Genomic DNA, 19,647 nt, shown 5'->3' with positions numbered 1-19,647 from the left:
AAGAAATAAAATTGAACTGTTGATTCCATAAAGTAATGATATTAAGGGCACACTTACGAAATATATTATTGCAGAAAAGAGATTAAAAGTGCAGTAAAAGATGAGTTTGATAAAATCACTAGCTTTTTTTGAATTTCTAACATTAAAAAAAGTGAAAAGTAGGTCTGGTTACTAAGGTCAAATATAAAAAAAATAGAATGACTGTAGGAAGAGAGTTAAGAAGAGAAAATACAAAACCAAAGCCCTTTTATCAAGGCAGTTAAATTACAACAAGAAATCCTTCTGTAAGACAAATATCAAAGAAAGGGTTAGTTCACCTCTTATTGTAGTGGGTGAGCTATTACAAGCTGCTCCTGGAAAAGTGAAGAGTTCAGTACTTTTTTTTTGTGAGTTATTACTGAAAATGTCACAGTGCTGTCATAATTAATACAAGTCACAGAGGGTAAGACCTTCTCTAGTAAGAAAGCAACAGGTCAAACAATATCAAAATGTCAGATGTTCTCAAAACATTTGAAACAACTGGTCTTCAGTGCCTTCTAACTGAAGAGATGGGTGATTAAATCACAGTATAATTATCTCTGAAAAACTGGCAAGAATAAGAAGACAGGCAAATATGCAGTTTGAAGAAGTAGTAATGGGGATAAAGTGAAGCCAGAGCATAACAGATCAATCAGCTTCTAGGAAAGTACAGAGAGAGCTGTTGAAATTGTTTTAAAAACTTAGAAAGAAACAAAAATTAATAACTACTGGCAGGTTATCAACAAGAAAATGTCAATTCATTTAAATTTCTCTCTTGCAGGATAGTAGACTACATGGATAGAGTAGAAACAGTTGATATATTGCTTGACTTCAATGAGTTTTCAACACTACAATTATATTTCTCACAGATCATGGCCTCAATGAAAATATCAGAAAGAAGACATAAAGCTAGTCACATCACATTCTGAAAGTAATTACAGTAGGTCCTGTGTAAAAACAGAAGTATGTAATTAGTGACTCTGTTGCTATCTGTCTCGAGTCAGTGTCCTCATTAGTAATGTGGTATTATTAGATGTGTAAATTGAATGTGGATGGGGGGATCGCCAGCGGAGCACAGGATAGACCTAGAACTCATAGCAAATGAGACACAGGAAGTGCCATCTGAAAGAAAAATGAGGTATTTAACAATGACAAGTGTAAGTGGGAAATATCAGCTAGGCAGTAACAGTAAATAAATGTTTACAGCAACAGCTAGCTGAAACATCTAGTTAGATAGTCCAGCTGAAAATAATTTGAAGCTGAGTGTGGAACACAAAGACTGAATTAGATTCAAAACTTGATGTAATGTTACCAAAAAAAAAAAAGGAAAAATGATAATGCTTTGGAAGACATATCTTAATTATCTGCTCTTAATAGCACACTTTTTGGAGCTCTGTGTCCAGGTTTTGGCATCCTCTCTTCAAGCATATGCTTCTGATGCAGGAGACAAGGAAAAAAGTCAGATGCTGAAGAAACATTGCTTCTATATAAGCACTACATGACTGTAGGACTGGTAAGAAGAGGAGAAGGTCAGGGAGTGAGAATGGGGAAGACATAACAGTTTTCAGGAATGTGGAATTTTTCTGTAAGGAGGGGCAGAGCTGATGGTCTTCTGTGTTCATTGAAATTAATTCCATTCAAGAAAGGAATTAATTTCTTTCCATTCAAGAAAGGAATTAATGCGGAAGAAATTTAGGACAGACTTATGAATGGCAAAGCACTGAAAGTAAACTTTACTAAGAAGTTTGTGTCTTCACAATTTCATTAGCATTGTCTTAAATGTCTGACAAATATCTGTCTTGGCTGGCTTATATAATTCCGTCTCAGACAAATCAATGGCCTAAATGATGTCTTGAGGTTACTTTCTTACAGTTGTTTGATTCAGTGTCTACCCAGAAGTTACTGCAGCCCCCTTCAGCAGCGAAGAGGCAAATGCATACTACTTTCCTATGTGAGAATCCAGCTGAGATGCAGGAATGCATGACAAGATCACCATATGTTCCACTCTCACAGTAGTATTGACAACAGCTCTTTCCTTCCAGCTCTGAAGTATACTTTATTCCTTCTGTATAAACCACATGCACAGAGAGGATGATGATAAGGAGAGACCCTATAGCTAGTACCATTAGGTTTGATCAAATGATACCTGCAGTATTTGCTTGTAATTTGGCATTACTTCTGGGATTCTGTAATGTATCTGCAAGCATTAAATACAGCAACCTGCCTAGGTAAGTTCACATAAACACTCTGGTCCGTAGAAAAAATGAAGAAGAAAAAATACAGTAATTAAATAGAAAAATGTGCAGAGCTTTCTCAGTCAATACCGAAATAGAATATTCCCAGAGGCAGATCGTGAGTTTTCCTTGGTGTCTTTATACCCTTCAAAACACATTTTAAAGCTATTAGAGCACCAGTAGCTTTTTGCATCTTCAGTAATACTAGAAAAAAAAATAATGATGGGAGCACAGAAACATGCTGACATTTCTTAAAAAAAAAAAAAAAAGAACAATCCTAACAGATTGCCAAAACCTAACAGAAGAGAGACAGTTGTCTACCACAGTCAGGAGATATATGAGGGCTGTCCCCATAGTAATGCCTTCTTTCTTACTTATGTTTACTTACAACATCAGTGGTGGATTGGGGATATGGCAGTAAAGGTTGTACCTTCCCACCAGTATTCCGGTTTTTTTTTGTTTTGTTTGTGTTTTTTTTGTGTTGTTGTTGTTGTTGTTGTTGTTTTGCTATGTGGCAGATAGCAGCAGAGAGGCAGTCTGACAAAATGGCATCTGACATCTATGTGCCTATGAAGCAAAGATATGGAAATGAATTTCTCCATGCTGGAAAAAAAGGAAACCATTAACACTCGTTGACACTTGCTGAACGTTTATGGAGATCAAATAGTGGATGTGAGCACACTGAGGCGGTGGGGTGTTGTGTTTCTGCAGTGGCAACAGCAACAATAGGTCATTTCCGCTAGTGCATATTCTTACTAGCACGATGCTCTTGTTCATCACTTGTGAAAATGCATAGCTAATGATGGTGACTGTGTTAAAATATAGTGATTTGTAGCTGAGAATTTGCTCTACCAACTGGTGTATCTTTTGTAGTTTTCATGGAAATAAATAGAAGGCATTAGTTTTGGAAAGTTTTGTATATTCCTCAGAAAGTATTCCAATGATTGGAAAATTATTTTAAAGATATTTTTATTTTTCCTTTCTGTTAGATCTGCAACAGGCTGCCATTTAGTGTGGGTACAATTTTAAGATCTAGTAATTAACAAGTCCCAGTGTGTATTTTTCTTTCATCCTTTTGACATCTGAAAATTAATAGCAGCCAGTCTTAATTTCCTGTGTGAAGAAAACCAAACTCTTGCCACAGGTACTATGATTATGACCTTTAATCTATTGAAGAACATCTGAGCTCTTTTAAATGACGAAAGCTGAACACCACATTTAGTCTAGATAGAATCTTCACACTTGTGTTGTGAAATCGGTAATATATCCACTGGGAATATAAATTCTCTGCCCATGACTTTAAAACAGATATAAAGATCTCCTGGAAAAGGCATATGCATCAGGCATAAGAATATAAGATATTTCTCCACCTCCGCAGGAATCAGTTCATCAGATAACCTATTTAAGGAAATTCCAGCACTGTAATTTGCCTTTTTGCTTTTAAGCAACCATGTGATAATGCAGAAGCCATGTTCTATGATTTAGAATGATTTAGTTTGCAGGAAGCCCATTAATTTAACCATATTTTCCCATATATTTCAGCACTGTGTCCTGTCATCTGGAAATAATAGAAGCCGTAGCAGTAAACTATGAAAGCTAAGAAAAAAACATGCAAGTACAGTTTACATGGTATTTACTGGTATGCTAATGTTAGCCCAGCCTAACCAAAATTAGGGTTTCTTGGTAAACCTGGATTAGCTTTCTAGTGAAAGGGATACTGAAGTGGCAATCAAAAACAAATGTGTAGTAGTTCTATATTTATATGACATCATGAACATAAGCTGTGTGTTTGAACCCTGAATCACAAAGACATAGTACGTGAGCATCTTGTTGTTTCTGCAAAGACATAATATTGACTTTGTCAATGCAAAATGGGAGCAAGATAGAGAAAAGAGGTCATTATACTTCAAGTCTAAATTTTCTTTAACTCTTAAATAATGTTTTCATTCCACTTTACTATGAGTATGTATAATTAAATCATCTTTTTCGTAAATTCACCTTTCTTGTATTCTGAAAGGAAATTTATCCACAAAGTATTTGATTTAGCCATTTCACTGATTTACACTCCTTACTAAGAGTAAGTTTACTCTCCCTATGGTGTTCTTGGTCAGGCACTGGAATGGGCTTCCCAGGGAAGTGGTGGAATCACCATCTCTGGCATTGTTTAAGAAGTGTTTAGATATTGTACTAAGGGACATGGTTTAGTGAGAAATATTGGCGGTAAGTAGACAGTTGAATTGGATGATCTTAGAGGTCTTTTCCAACCTTGGTGATTCTATGAGTAAGAATATCAGCCTAAAACTAAGAGAAACTTTCCATTAAGACTCGTAACAAGTCTCACATCTTGAATTCTGTAGTTCAGTTATGAACAGTAAATATAATTGTAGTTGTTGGCCATGGGAATGTGTTTCAAAAGGCTTTAATGTTCCTTAAAGGCAGTACTTTTTTTCAAAGTAGGAAAATAGTCAATTAATGTGAATAAATAAGAATCTCTTCACAGACTTGGATGGAAAAAGAAGGAAGAGGAAATGCTTTGCAAACTTACTGTGACTCCACTGTGCTCATTATGGCTTGTAGCTTTTAGGAAATAGTGGGAATTAGAAAGTGGTCAAATACTGGACTGGTTCTGATGTTCTGTAGACAACTAAAAATTAAGTGCACCCCTTCTCCTCCTGCCCACCCTCCCCCCACAGTACACGTCTCTACATAAAAATATATGTAACTATTCACACAAACATCTATCTATATTTATGTATATTGTGTGCACTATATATATATAAACAATGTAGATACCTATGTCACACCCTCTTGTTATGTTTTGAATAAAACATGATACAAAAGAGAGGAATGTATCATAAAATGCTGCAGTGCTTTTCCTCCTTACATTATAGAAACTGTAATGACCAATTATGTCACAGATGAAAAAGCTTAATATGTACTGGGTATCAAGGATTTAAATCAGATTAGACTCAAAGTAGTTGCATCACAAACTTGATTGTTAATTTGCTTTAATGACATTTAGGTTCTCTTTTTTTTTTTTTTTTTAGTCCTAGTATCCTATACTAAGAGCTGTAGTAAATAATGTACAGAGAAGAAAAAAAAGGAAAAAAAGAAAAAAGAAAGAAAAGAAAAAAAAAAAGAAAAAAAAAGAAAAAAAAAAAAGAAAAAGAAAATCCCAGTATTACATTATAGGGTACAATACAGTTCTTTTATTCCTTCCTTTAATGTTTTTCTAATAATCTATACACATAAAATGACAACAGGGGCAGAGTGGTCATTGGAATTGATGCTAGTGCTGCTGGTCTAACATATGAATGTTCAGCTATGACCAAATCTCAACACAGGATTAAAGAGTGCCGAAAGGAATTTGAAATTAAACTCTCTCCTTTTCCACGCCTGATATGCTTACATTGTTAATTGAGGCCTTCAACCTTTTATACTGCTGAGAGTAATACACACGAATAATCTACATGAAATGAGATTATTCATAAATTTAAAGTGATTTTCTAGAGTTAGGTCCTACCTAAAACAATGTGGAAAAATTGATAAAGCTGTGAGGAATAAAAAGAGGGATTTTCCTTCAGGACTGTCAGTACAACACCTTAATCAATAAACAGTCAAAAGTTGAAAAGTGAATAGAGCTGAGGAATAAAATATTTTCTTCTGTGTTACAGCTTGAATAATACTCTCCACTAAAAAGGTTTATGGCCCATGAATACTCTTAGGGTGATCAGAATGCCTAACATGATGGACAAGTTGACATGGATTTTTATATAATCCAAGCTACTGCATTTAAATGAGCGGAGATAGGAAGTGCAGAAGAAAAGAGGTTTTTCCGAAGAAATTTTACCATACCACAGAACTGGTGGACACTGTCAAATTAGAAACTTGGAGTGATAAATATATTTATGTACGTATATATTTGTTTTAGTAGCCTGACCTTTTAAACTGAGGCATATGAAAGCATTATGGGAATGTAATTAAGATTTAGTTTGTATTTTAGAAAATATTTTTTTTCAAAGACTAGCCTTTATTATATCTTACTAGCAGGAATATATATTTTAGCATAGTTACTAGTAATCACTAACAGCTGATCATTGTACACCATTGCTCTCTTTACAATTAGAAAACCAACTGTTCCCTAAAATCCACAAAATATATTGTACCCAATTCAAAGATGTAGGATGACAATGAAAATTCTCAGAAGTAGAATTGTAAGTTACTTTAATGATTCCTTTGTCACTGAGCTTAGGAGTTTATTTAGTTTTAACAGAATAGTCTAAAAAGAAGTCCATTGAATGATGTGTATAGAAACCGGATATATCTGATATAATCAGACTAACTTAAAGTTAGCTGGTTATAAATATATATAAGGCCTTTTATATAAGAGTAAGAATTTAACTTCAGGTGCAGGCTAAAAAGGTAGAGATATGAACGTTGTTCCTAAAGTATTGGCTCCTGTTTATTTCCCTGGAAACTACAACAGATACAAAAAGCACAGCAACATGTCACAGAGCAAATTCTTAGCTAGTTTCAACATAGTGACCATCATTAGCTAAGCATTTTCACCCGTGATGAACAAAAACCTGCATGCTGCACAGGTACCATTTTTTTTATGTGGAGGAATTCAGTGACACACCTTTGCTTTATATGTACTTCCATGTCAGATACAATTTGTCAGGCTGCCCCTCTACTGCCATCTGTCACATGGCAACAACATGTAACAGATCATTGCTCGGAAGGTTCAGCCCCTACTGCCGAACCACAAACATCCACATCTGATGTTGCGGGCCAACATAATAAAACAGATGTTACTTTCAGAGCAGCCCTTGTACATCACCTCAACTAGTAGCAATTGATGCCTTATAAGGGCTTGGAGAACATGCTCAACAAGGACTAACTGAAGGAACTGGAGTTGTTTAGTCTGAGTGTATGGGAACTGCTGAATCACAGCCTAAACCTCTGATTGACCACCTGAGGCAAGCAATGAGTCAGCCCTGGGAGCACAGGTGAAGGCAATTCTCCTGTGCTATCAGAAGGGGTGGAGCCTGGCTGCGCCTTTCCTAGACCCATTTAAGATCCTTCCCTACCAGGGGGAAGGATCTCTTTTGGAAATTGCTCCTCTTGGAGTCTTCTCAGTGAGCCCAGGATAAGGGTAAGCTTTCCATCCATTCTTCTTTAGTGTGATAACCTGTTTAGCTTAATTTTCCTGTATATTTCTTAATTATAACATCCATGTATTCATTGATTATGCACTGGGGAAGAGGAGGCTGAGGGGAGACCTTATTTCTCCCTTCCAGTATCTGAAAGGTACTTACAGTGTGAGTGAAGTTGGGGTATCTTGTCGCTGGTGACAGATGAGGGGAAATGGACTTAGGTTGTGCCAGAGTAAGTTTAGTTTGGATATTAGAAAACACTTCTTTAGAGAAAGGGTTGTTAAGCACTGGAATAGGTTCCTCAGGGAGGTGGTTGAGTCACTATCCCTGAATGTATTTAAAAACCATTTGGATGTGGTGCTCAGAGATGTGATTTAGTGAAGGGTTGTTAGAGTTACGGTAGTATGGTTAGATTGCAGTTGGGCTTGATGGTCTTTAAGGTCTTTTCCAACCTGAGCAGTTCTATGATTATTTTAAAGGAAAAAATACTGATCTGGAAGGGAAATAAAAGCTTGAGATTCTAATTTGTATACACCTAATTTTTGGATCATGCTTTTAGTCAAGTTTTCTATTCAGAAAGTTATTTAGTTAAATAATTCTATATACTCCTATCATTCATAGTGAGTCACCTGAAAGAAACAGCCTCTGAGATGTAGGAATCTTAATTCTAAGTTCCCCTTCAGAATTAATTATCAGGATTTTGAACCCATGGTACAGAAGCAGGCCCTATGTTGTGCTTGTTGGTCCATGAGCTTAGGAGTTCTGCAGTTATATTCCTGGGCAGGTGTATATAGCCACAATTCCATTGTTGTTGTTTTGTTGTTTTTATTTTTAAAGGATAGCTGTACCTACTCTAAACAGCCAGTAAATCTGAGAAGACAAAAACTTAGGTGAGTTCTGTAGAAATATATAGTATAGTAGTAATAGTATATATAGTAGAAATGGAAAGCAAATACTCTTGACAGACTTTGAAGTTAGAATGTCAAATGCATGCTCTTGTCACTATGCATGTTGTATAAACAGTGAAATTAAATTTAATGTAGAATTTTTCTTTAGATGTGAAAGATGTGATGTCTGGAAAATAGCTCAATCCTTACGCATTTAGGAAATACCAAAGATTCTGGCAGAGACTATCTACCAAACTGATGGATAGAGAAACAATGATTAATTAATTTTGTCCATTCTAAACAGTCTCCATCTGCTAGCACATGTGCTCATGTTATTGAAGGCAATAGATAAAATAGTGACAGCCTGGTGTGTATGATTTCTATCCACAATCCTGAATAAATCCTCCTTCAACACAGTGAGCATTCTGCAGTGAGCATAGCTTTTACTTCTTATTGAAATCAATGGCTTAGATGCTGAGGGTGAGCAGATTGTGGAGGAAAAAAGATGATGCTGGATTTTACTGATACCGTGCGCTCAAGAAAGTGAAGATGATATATGATTATCTAAGTTTCAGACAAAATATAGATTCATGTTGTACACATACTGTAATCTTAAAACCCTCTTCAAGCAAGGGTTTCAGAGTTCCTAGCTGAGCACATATATCCTCTCAGAGAGCTTCTTTTCTGAGTCCTTCTTCTGGGTTATCCAGTATGAAATCCAATTACATATGGCAAGGTAAGCCATGACATTTTTTTCCATAAACAAAAAGGGAATTGAGACCATTCGTGCTGGGAACTTTGTAAAATAAAAAGTCGGAGTTAAAGGTTACAGCCAGGTGCAAAACTGTTTTTAGTGATGGAATGAAATCTGCTGGTACATCACGTGTGTCTGTACCATCATGATGGGACTTGAACCAAATGTTCCTGCTCATCTGTTTCTCAAGGCAAAGTAACTCAGACATGTGAGTAATGGCCCATAGTATAGACATGCCTATAAAGGCAATAAATTTGAGTATGACCTTGAGTACAGCTACCCTAAGGCATCTAATCATTGCACTTTACTAAGAGAAACATCAGCAATGGATTCAGGAATACTTTGTATGACTGTGTCATGGTTTCATGATTTTTCATTATCGGTATTCCACATCATAACATCATGCAATGCACTGGGGGTTTGACTGCTGATGCTCAAGTTCCGGGTGCCTGTCCAGAGGAGAAGAGCAGCTACGTTTCCCCAGGGGGCTTTGCGGTCAGCGAGGAGATATAACTCCCGGCAAGGTCACCTGATGCTCTCTTCTTTGCCTGCGCTGCTTCGCTTGCGCTTCTCTGCCTGCGCTGCTTCGCTTGCGCTTCTCTGCCTGCGCTTCTCGCCTGCGCTTCTCATCTCAGCGTTGTGGTAAGGCCGATCCACTATCAATTTCACATTCTCTCTCCTTATAAAATTCTGTTGATACCATATTTAGTAAATTACTTTGTTTACCTCAGATTGTTTGCCACTGTTTTTCAATTATTTCGGGGTCCCTTATTTCTTTTTTCCCGGGGGCGCGGATCCGCGGATCCCTCCGCCCTTCTAGTCACGGAACCGGGCCGAACCAGCCCGTAAACCGTTGACAATTATTTTAATTATTCCTTTAATAAGGGAAATTATTTTTTAGTAATCTGTGAACCCAAAAACATTTTCTAAGGAAAATGGAGGCCATTAATAGAAAAGTAAGATTTATGACATATAATTTTGGAAATATACTCTGTAATTAGGATTTCTTATGGGTTTTACTAGAGTGTGGGAATTTGATCTATAACCAATAATATATATTCTCTATCTGAATTTTAAAAATTGTATGTAAAATTTTGTTATAAAAGTGCATACTTATGATAGTAAGAGGGTGAGGAAACCAAGGTGAAATCTAGCTGGATTTTATTAACAATAGGGAGAAATGTAAGTGCTAAATCTCAACGTAGCTAGCAGCTCTACTAGTGTTTAGGCTATGGTATTCTCAGGAGCCCTTACGCTGTCATTTGCAAACTGATGTATCTACACATCTCTAGTATTGTTTTGAAGAACAGTAGCTATGTTTTGCAGAAATGTGTATGTTTTCTCTGAACCCTAATTTTTGAAATAATTTTATTCTTAAAACATATGCATTATGAAGCCTGAAGTGGAAGTATGCTGTCATTGTTTTCCACAGTAAGCTTTCTGGCAGAATATTTTTCCTGCAGAGATTCAGTGGCATTAATGCAGCTGTCAGACATATTTAGTCAAAAGTCATTCTCTCATGTTTTTTTGTTTGCTTGGGTATTTTTTTTCAGTCAAATCTACTTCAGTTAACAAACACTTATTTTTAAATTTATTCACCTAATTCAATTTTTTTTCTGCAATATGCTTTAAGCTCTCATGTGTACAACTTTGTTGCTTTTTGCCATTTAAAACTTCTCACTGAGAGTTCATGTGGTACATGCCATAATCTTGTAAATTCAATCCCCGCTCTTCTATATTGCTTTTACTATACTATCTTTCTAGAATAGGTTCTTAACTTCTGTCTGTGTTGCATACAGCACTTAGAATGTCAGGAAAGCACATGAACATATTTGAATTTCAAATTACCATGTTTATTAATTATAAATAAATACATAATTAATAGCTTTCTGCATGATACGAGATTACAAATATAGTCATTTGGAGAAGAAAATGTAGAGAGAACAAAGACAAAATTCAGAAAAATTATTTTCAACAATATATATATAGAATAATTTGGGAAAAGAAAGCTTAGTTTTCTGTTCCTCCATTTTCATAGCTAATGCCATCTTAATAGCTGAAGAAGACTCTTATACTTTGTGTCATTTGTTTACTTATTAATTATTTTCTCCAAACAGTAAAAATACTGACTTTATAAATATAAGAGATGCCCAAGAAAAAATACAGAGCATTTGTTTTATATATGTATTCCAGATGAAGTGTTAATAGCTTCTGTATATGTATACAAAGAAGTAAATGATCTATGGGCCTTCTTACTAGCTAAGCATTTCTACATTGCTTATTGGGAAGAAGCAAGTCTTGAGATGTTGAATAAAGCCCCCCACTGTTGTTATATAGTCAACATTCTACTTTAAAAACTCAACAACTCCATTTTTAATACTCTATAGATACTTTGATTTCAGTTTTTGTTAGAAATGGTTCATTTCTAATGTACATGGATTTGTGGAATTTCTTCTTACCTTCTTTAAAAATGTCACAAAAGCACTTTTTTAGTGATTGCGGATCATCATGGACATAATGTAAGTAGATTAATTATTTAATAGTCTACTTTGTTAAAATAAATACAAATGGCTCAGGATTCAGTCAAACCATTTGATAACCCACACCCTTTAAAAATGTTTCTCTTGAAGGACTTGTTATTAATACTAAAAAGAATGTCAGCTTTGTACCTCTCTCTCCTACACAGGTAAAATAACTGCTTGTTTCCTATTATTCTGGATGCTTAAGTAGTGCAAAGCACATATTCATGAAATGCACTGCAGGATTTTAAAGCACCATTTTGAACAATTACTTTGTGATTTGGTGTGCTACTTTTGCATTTGCCAATCTGCAGATGATTAACAAAAAGCTAATTTGGGGAAAAAATAATACATTTTTACATGTACTAGATATATATGAAGCTATATGAGCATCAGCAACTGTTATCAAAAACTTGAATGAAAGTAATGTATTTTTAGCCTGCTACTATCATTTCTTCAGACAAAATTGTTTTTTATTTATTTTCTTTAACTCTCATTACTTTTAAAATCACTTGAACTATAAGAAATCACATGATGAAAATATTTTCTTTCCTTTTTCACTTTTTCCAAGATATCCCTAAATGAAAAGGAAGTGGCATTTCCTCTCTCCATCTTCATATGCTATTTTCCATTCTAAAGAAGAGCGAACTGTTGAAATACAGCTCAGTAATTGCATAGTGGCATGAAAACTAGGTTTCTGTAGTTGCCACAATTCATGTATGATGATGACAAAATTACTTAAAATAGGTGTTCAGATATGTTTGGAGACATGGTTCATTTAAAATACTACATGTGGATGCTTGAAATTTTGCACATTAACAGGTACAAATGAAATATGTTCCTTGTATCTCTCTTAGCTTTATGGGTAACATTCACTGGTTCACAGTATAGAATAGGACAGAATTCATAGCTTGCAGGCAAAACAATTTATTAAAAAACAGCATTTGGTAATGTTTACCAAATAATTGGCCTTCTCAAAACTGTATCAAATAACATTTGTAAGAGGAAATATAATTTTTCTCGTTTCCTTGCCTGTCTTGTATATTCAATGTGAGTGTAATAAATATACATTGTATATGCTAAGAGTACAAACCAGCAAGTAGTTTATTTTTTGGGGGTTCTCTGCTGAGGATGGGTTCAACCTATCATAACTGATCATTATCATAAACTATGAATTGAAAAAAGTGTATTTCATACTAGGCATATTTCTTTAAAAGGTACTAGTATAAATTTGTAAATAATAATTTCTTTATTGTTCTTTCTGAGATCACAACAAGAAAAATGGCTAACAATCAAAAATCATATGGCGCTACATATTTTATTTTTAATTCATCATCTTAACTAATGTGATAATTCACTCAGTGTGTCATACTGTCAAGGACAGCAATGTTTTCTGTTTACAATTTAACTCATTTTCCCAGAAATATGAGTGGTCACAATTCATGTGCAGACAACTCTGATCATTGCTCTTTCACGTGCATCTTCTGTGATCAAGCTTTTCTATAGAGGTTAAAAAAAAAAACTCTTACAAGAATGTTCACAAGAAAAAAAATGCACATTGTAGTGAAAATAGCAAAAAGTTCACATGAATCTGAAATGCACACATTTTTATGTCAGGATGTACAGAAATCTAAAGAATAAGGGAAGACTGAAGGTCTAAAACAGCCTTAAAGGAATAGCCGTGGGAGAAAATAAGGTAAGAATTTATCATAAAAATGAATATTTGTTGTAGTAAATTTAATGAACATGCTATAAAGCTTTGTAAGTGCCACAGCCTTGCAAATATAATTCTATTATTCATTATGTGTAGCAGTAAAGATATTTACAATGAAATTCAGTCATTGCAAAATATGCTTTGAACTCTGAGGTAAATTATATGAGTGCTAATCCGAAAGTAATGTCTTCATTGGAGGCAAATGTTGGTTGGTGGTATGGCCACGTGACAGATGGCAGCAGAGGGGCAGTCTGACAAAATGGTGTCTGACATGGAAGTGCTTATGAAGCGAAGAAGCATTACTGAATTCCTCCATGTGGAAAAAAATTGCACCCATTGACATTCATTGATACTTGCTGAACATCTATGGAGACCAATCAGTGGATATGAGCATGAGGCAGTGGGTGGTGCATTTCAGCAATAGCAACAGCTATGTGAAAGGCATGCCGTATTTTCAGTGGCCATGTACAGCTGTCACACTCCAAAATGAAGACTTGCCTGACAAGTTCATCCACACAAATTGGCTAATGGAGGTGACTATGTGGAGAAAAAAGTGTTTTGCAGCCAAAAATCTGTTCTATGTAATTGTATTATGGTGCTCTTTGTATCTGTTTTGGTTTCCATAGAAATGAATAGGAGCATCGCTTTCAAAACAACGTATATATTATTAAAGCATTGCCATTGATGTACATTTCTGAGGTACAATGGTATCCCCTCTTCACATGATAGTATTTGTATCACTGCTAGGATGTAGTAGAAAAATAATTTGAAGTTGAAGAGGTTCAAATAAAGGAAAATTTTAAGTGACTGTGATTACACGTAGGTGTTATTAGCATGATAAAAATGTCATAATTGCTCTTCACCACTGCCATATATTTCATTTCCCTATTTGTACACCAGGAAACGTTGAAGTGTCTGGTAAAATTCTTAAAACTACTATAACAAAAACTTGTTCATCTGTTTTTGCTTCCAGTTTAAGATCACTTCAAATTTAGGGGGAAAAAAAAATTGCACAGCACAATTCCTTAGGAAGTGTACAATTTTAATTAACAGATGTAGCATAAATACATAAAATAGTGTGTTCAATTCACCAATAACATTAGTGTAGTATTTAAGAACAACACGGGTCTATTTGTTATATTTTGACTCATCTGAAGGACTAACAGAAAAGGGTTATGTAGCCGGGAATCATTTAGTAGAGGGGAATATGAAAAGCTCACTGAAGTTCAGTTAAATAAAATAAAAATCGCCAATATTTAGAGAAAAAGAGGAGAGACAAACCTTGGAGGAGCAGAAGATCAGAAATCTGAGGGGATTTGAACAGCAGCTCTTCTGCTTCAGGCCTGGAACAGAGTGTCCAGATTCACGCAGGTTTGCCTGTGCCAGACAGAGCTAACAAAAGAATCCTAGCACTGTAACCAAGGCAAGAAAGAAGCTCAAGAAGATAGAACATTTATCAATGTTTTTATTTTGTTTTATTTGCTTATTATTTGTTGATTCAGAAGAAAGGTTTGCTTTGGCTAGAAAATTAAAATAATTCACACAGGCTAATTATCTCATCACCCCAGTGGGACTGAGGCCAACATAAGACCCTAGACACCATTTCTTTTCAGCTTTTGCTCTTTGTTCAGCAGCAGTGGGTTCTGCAATATGTAGCACAAAATAACTGTTGAGTTCAGTCTTTTCCCAGGCAGGGTACCAGATCCTCCTCAAAACTTCTGTGTGCACAGCTATACTTATAGGAGATAAGCAGTGCTTGGTGCGGCACATTCTCTAACAAGAGAACAAGAGGGGTATCAACTTCCTTACAAATCCAGCTATTGAGTTATAGCTAATGTTACAGATATTTAATGTGGACTGGCAGTTTATAACTTTAATTTCCATTTATATTAAAAAGATGCAAAGTTACTGCAGCAATCTGTACATAAAAATGATCACACAGTTATTCCTCTCACACTCTCTTAAAACAGTAAATACAGCATAATTAAGATATGATGTTTCTTCAGAAAACATACTCTCAACAGTCTGGTGTAGATCTTAGAATATTTTTTTCCATTTCAGAAACAAGACTTAACGTGAAAGAGGAAAGCAGAATATACAAACTGTAAAAGACTGCTCTATCACTAATATTTGATAAATATAATTAATTATTCCTTAGATCTTTAACAGGGAACGTTCAAATTTATAAGCCTGGGTTTTCATAGTGCCATTTAATTCAGGTTCAAGGTAGTGTTTCAAAACATGGATTTGAATATTTGTTCGTTTTATAATACACTGACACAGACTCTCTGAAAAATACCCCTGAAAATCCTGTACTACTATTTAGAGCTGAAACTGCCCAAATAAGATTTTGATCGTGGGCGGAGAAAAAGTGAAGCTTGATTGTTGTCTCTGAATTGGCTGTAATTAGAAGAATCAGGAGTTACTATAGATGTAGAGTTTTGGGGAAGAATTATTGTTTACTTGTATAGGTGTCATTAACTATTTCAAGACTTCAGTGCCTTAGTAGGTCTTAAGAACTGAAACGATATGAGAAATATGAATATGAAATCTGCAAAGTGTTGTATGCTACCATGAAAAATATGTTGCTTAGTAAAAAGAAAGTTATATGCTCTTGACAAAGTCCTTTTGATGGGATGATGTAATAGTCATCTGAGAAAAAGCTAAAAGATGCCTCTGGTCTCAAATTCAATATAAAAAGTGTATTGAAATAAAATGAGAGAAAAACTCCAGGCACCATATCAGAATAGCGTAAAGATTCAAGTTGACATCTAAGAGACTGTCAGCCAAGTTTCCTTTAAAAAAAAAAAAAAGCAAGATATTTTTGATGATTGAGATGAAGAAAGATATTTATCATGGTATCAGTAGATGCAGATACACTCCTAGGCTGAACAATACACTTTGGAGTAACAACTTTTGGGTATGAAGTGTGTTTTTGTATACATTTAAATCTCTGTGGTGCTAAATATGTCTGTGGTGATGCGATTACCAATATTTTCAATACTGAGGGATTGGGCTTTGGCCTTTTAGAGCAATTTTTACCGTCATCCTCAGTATCATGTATCTGATGTTAAAAGAGTCTCCTTCTGTGCTGGATTTCCTCTGTCTGTCTAGCTCAGATTAAAAAGCAACAAGTGAAGACTATAAACTGGCATCTATTAGCCGTTTCTGTGGTATTTCCAACTAAAAACTTCTATATCAAACACCCAACTTCAAACAAACTGATGAAAAATATCCCATTAGGATGAATTCCATCTGCTTTTTAAACTAAGGTTTAAAGAGTAATAGGGTGCATCCACCATTTGTAAGCTGTTTTCCTTCAGTATGCAATTAGAAATGACATAGTCTTACTTCTTTGGAAAGTATTTGTGAAGTTGGACAAAAATTATATAGCAGCATCTCTTTCTAAGTTAAAAAAAAAAGAAAAAAAAAAGTTTCAACTCACAATTAATCCTCCTGCGTATTTCCCTGTGGAGATGTTACAGAATCACAGAATTGTAGGGGTTGGTAGGGACCTCTAGAGATCATCGAGACCAACCCCCCTGCCAAAGCAGGTTCCCTACACCAGGTCGCACAGGTAGGCGTCCAGGCGGGTCTTGAATATCTCCAGAGAAGGAGACTCCACAACCTCCCTGGGCAGCCTGTTCCAGTTCTCCGTCACCCTCACCGTGAAGAAGTTCTCATGCACATTCGTGTGAAACTTCCTATGCTGCAGCTTATGTCTGTTTCCCCTCGTCCTGTCTCCATGTACTACTGAAAAGAGACTGGCCTCACCACTATGGCCGCCGCACCTCAGATATTTATAAACCTGGATCAGGTCCCCTCTCAGTCGTCTCTTCTCAAGGCTAAACAGACCCAGTTCACTTAGCCTTTCTTCATAGGGGAGATGCTCCAGGCCCTTCACCATCTTTGTGGCCCTCCGCTGGACTCCTTCCAAGAGATCCCTGTCTTTTTGTACTGGGAGCCCAGAACTGGACACAGTACTCCAGATGAGGCCTTACCAGGGCAGAGTAGAGGGGGAGGATCACCTCCCTCGACCTGCTGGACACGCTCTTTTTAATGTACCCCAGAATGCCATTGGCCTTTTTGGCCACGAGGGCACACTGCTGGCTCATGGCCAACCTGTTGTCCACGAGGATGCCCAGGTCCCTCTCTGCAGAGCTCCTCCCCAGCAGCTCATCCCCCCAGCCTGTATTGGTGCATGCAATTATTCCTCCCGAGGTGTAAGACCCTACACTTGCTTTTGTTGAACCTCATCCGGTTTCTTACTGCCCAATGTTGTATGAGTTAAAATGATATATAAAAGGATGTAAGAGACTGTTTTAATAGCCTGCCTTTGAAAACTTAATCTGGAAGTGTGCAATCTACTGCTTGAAAGAACTCTTTACTTTTGGCCATATCTTGTTTAGGGTGGACCCTGCTTACTTTTTTTTGTAAACATTAACATGAAAATGCTGTGAGAATTATTGTGTGAATTAAATTATAATCTTCTTATCAAAACTAGTAGTGTCACACATATGATTAAAGAAGTTTTCTGCAGTGTTATAAAAATACTGCGTAGCACAAAGAAAAGCATTGATATGAACTCTACTGAGAATATGGGACTGAATTTTATCACCAGAAAAATTTCACATTCTATCAGCTATTTAGCCTAAAATTGAGGAATATTTTTGCTAGAGTCTGTTTTGACTTCTTTGCAACTTTCTTCTTTTTTTTTCCAAAAATGTGTTTTCACAAATTTCTGCTCATTCTCTGTACAACAGGAGATATTTCTTTCCAATCTATAATAGATGTAGTATTGTCCCTGACCCATGGGTGTTCCAGCTGGATGCACTTGACAAGCTGCAGGCATAGGATCTATTTGCATGACCTTAGAACTTGATATGTTGAGTGTCTTAACTTTCTCATGATGCCAACAAGCATGTTTTGATGGATAGGACTAATGAAACATAATTCTGTAGTTATGAAACCCTCTTGTGCTAATAATTGAATTAAATCTCTTTGAAGCTGGCAGACATAATAGCTGCTTCCTGGAATAAATGTAAAGAGATATTGAACTCTTTAATGAAAACAAATAGCTGAAACAATATGAGTCATGACCAAAGGAAAACCTACACATGGTTGCAAGGGAAGGCTGCTATGGAAGATAAACAGTTAAATAGTCAATATATGAATGAGGAGGTTTGGTGGAAAGAAGTATAAATTTGCCCAAGAACACTATCACAGAAGTATCCTTGAAAACGTAATTCTCAGGAAAAATTATGACAGCTTTGTAACTCTTAAAAAAAGCTACACAAAGCACATGGAATGGTGACTACATAAATGTTTCCTGTTTCTTTATTCCTGAAAAAATATTTATAAATAGACATAGTATTCAAATTTTCTAATTCTAACTAATAGTTTAGCTTAAATAAATGACTGAAGAAAGATGTAATGTCAAAAACGAAGTAGCTATTATGAATAGAAGTTATATGACATGATAGTTTTTCTACTTATCACTTTGAAATTTCTCTATTCACACCTAGAAATAATATTTAAAAAGTCATTTCAGCAATTCTGTCATATTTAAACAAAAAATAATTTTACAGATTTTCAGGTATAAATAATACCAAATTAAATGATCTACTATGATACCAGCCTAAGTCTGCTTCCAGAAAAAAAATAAAAGATCAGAAAAACTAGTACAGATATCTGTTCTATTTTAAATCCTTCCCCAAGTTATTTCTCAGTAACTTTCCAAGAGTTCTCCTTTTAAACAAGCATTAAGCATGAGAAAATTCACTTCACAATAGAATTACTTCACTAACATTTGCTAAAGGTTTTTTGTTTTTGCTTTTTTCCTTCTAATTGACCTAAACTGCTAACCTTCAATTATTGAGTTACTATTCTGAATAAAAATTACAGTGGTTGTTTCCTCAGCTAGTTTTTTTTTTTTTTTTTTTTTCCTAAATTCTTAGAAGATGAAACTACTGAAGTCCATATTGATGTATGTGATACAAGAATAGCCTTGCCATAATAAGGCACCACCTACCTCAAGGTCAGATTATGCTTTGCATTCTTTCTACAAGGATGTGGAGAGTGATTTCTGCCAAGAATGCAAGAAGAAAAAGAATAATTTTTGAACGTTTCTCAGTGTTTCAGTAATAGAGAGTAGTAATGGCTGCAGTTCCAGATTTTAAGTTTCTTCTCTCTTTGCAGAGTAGAATATTCACTTGCTAAATATTTACCCTGTAACTGATTTAAATGCAAATGTACAATATTTGTTTTCAAATTTTTACTGTTGTTCATACCAAATACTGAATAAAATGGAAAAATAAGCTAAAGACTACACAATAGGTTTTGATGAGGAAACTCAGGAATTTTTT

General features: G+C 35.4%; 1 long non-coding RNA gene across 1 annotated transcript in view; it reads left to right on the top strand.

Annotated features, from left to right (window-relative positions):
• The first annotated feature begins 7,938 nt into the window (after positions 1-7,938).
• Positions 7,939-19,647, top strand: part of LOC104910808 — a 17,522-nt gene continuing 5,813 nt past the window's right edge. The window contains exons 1-2 of the long non-coding RNA XR_004159684.1: positions 7,939-8,298; positions 13,186-13,264. This is a non-coding gene — a long non-coding RNA (uncharacterized LOC104910808). The remainder of the gene's footprint in view (positions 8,299-13,185; positions 13,265-19,647) is intronic.

The sequence above is a fragment of the Meleagris gallopavo genome, chromosome 4 (genome assembly GCF_000146605.3).
Source record: "Meleagris gallopavo isolate NT-WF06-2002-E0010 breed Aviagen turkey brand Nicholas breeding stock chromosome 4, Turkey_5.1, whole genome shotgun sequence".
Lineage (NCBI taxonomy): Eukaryota > Metazoa > Chordata > Aves > Galliformes > Phasianidae > Meleagris > Meleagris gallopavo.
The sequence above is the reverse complement of the archived record's forward strand: the minus strand, read 5'-3'. Positions and strand labels throughout refer to the sequence as shown.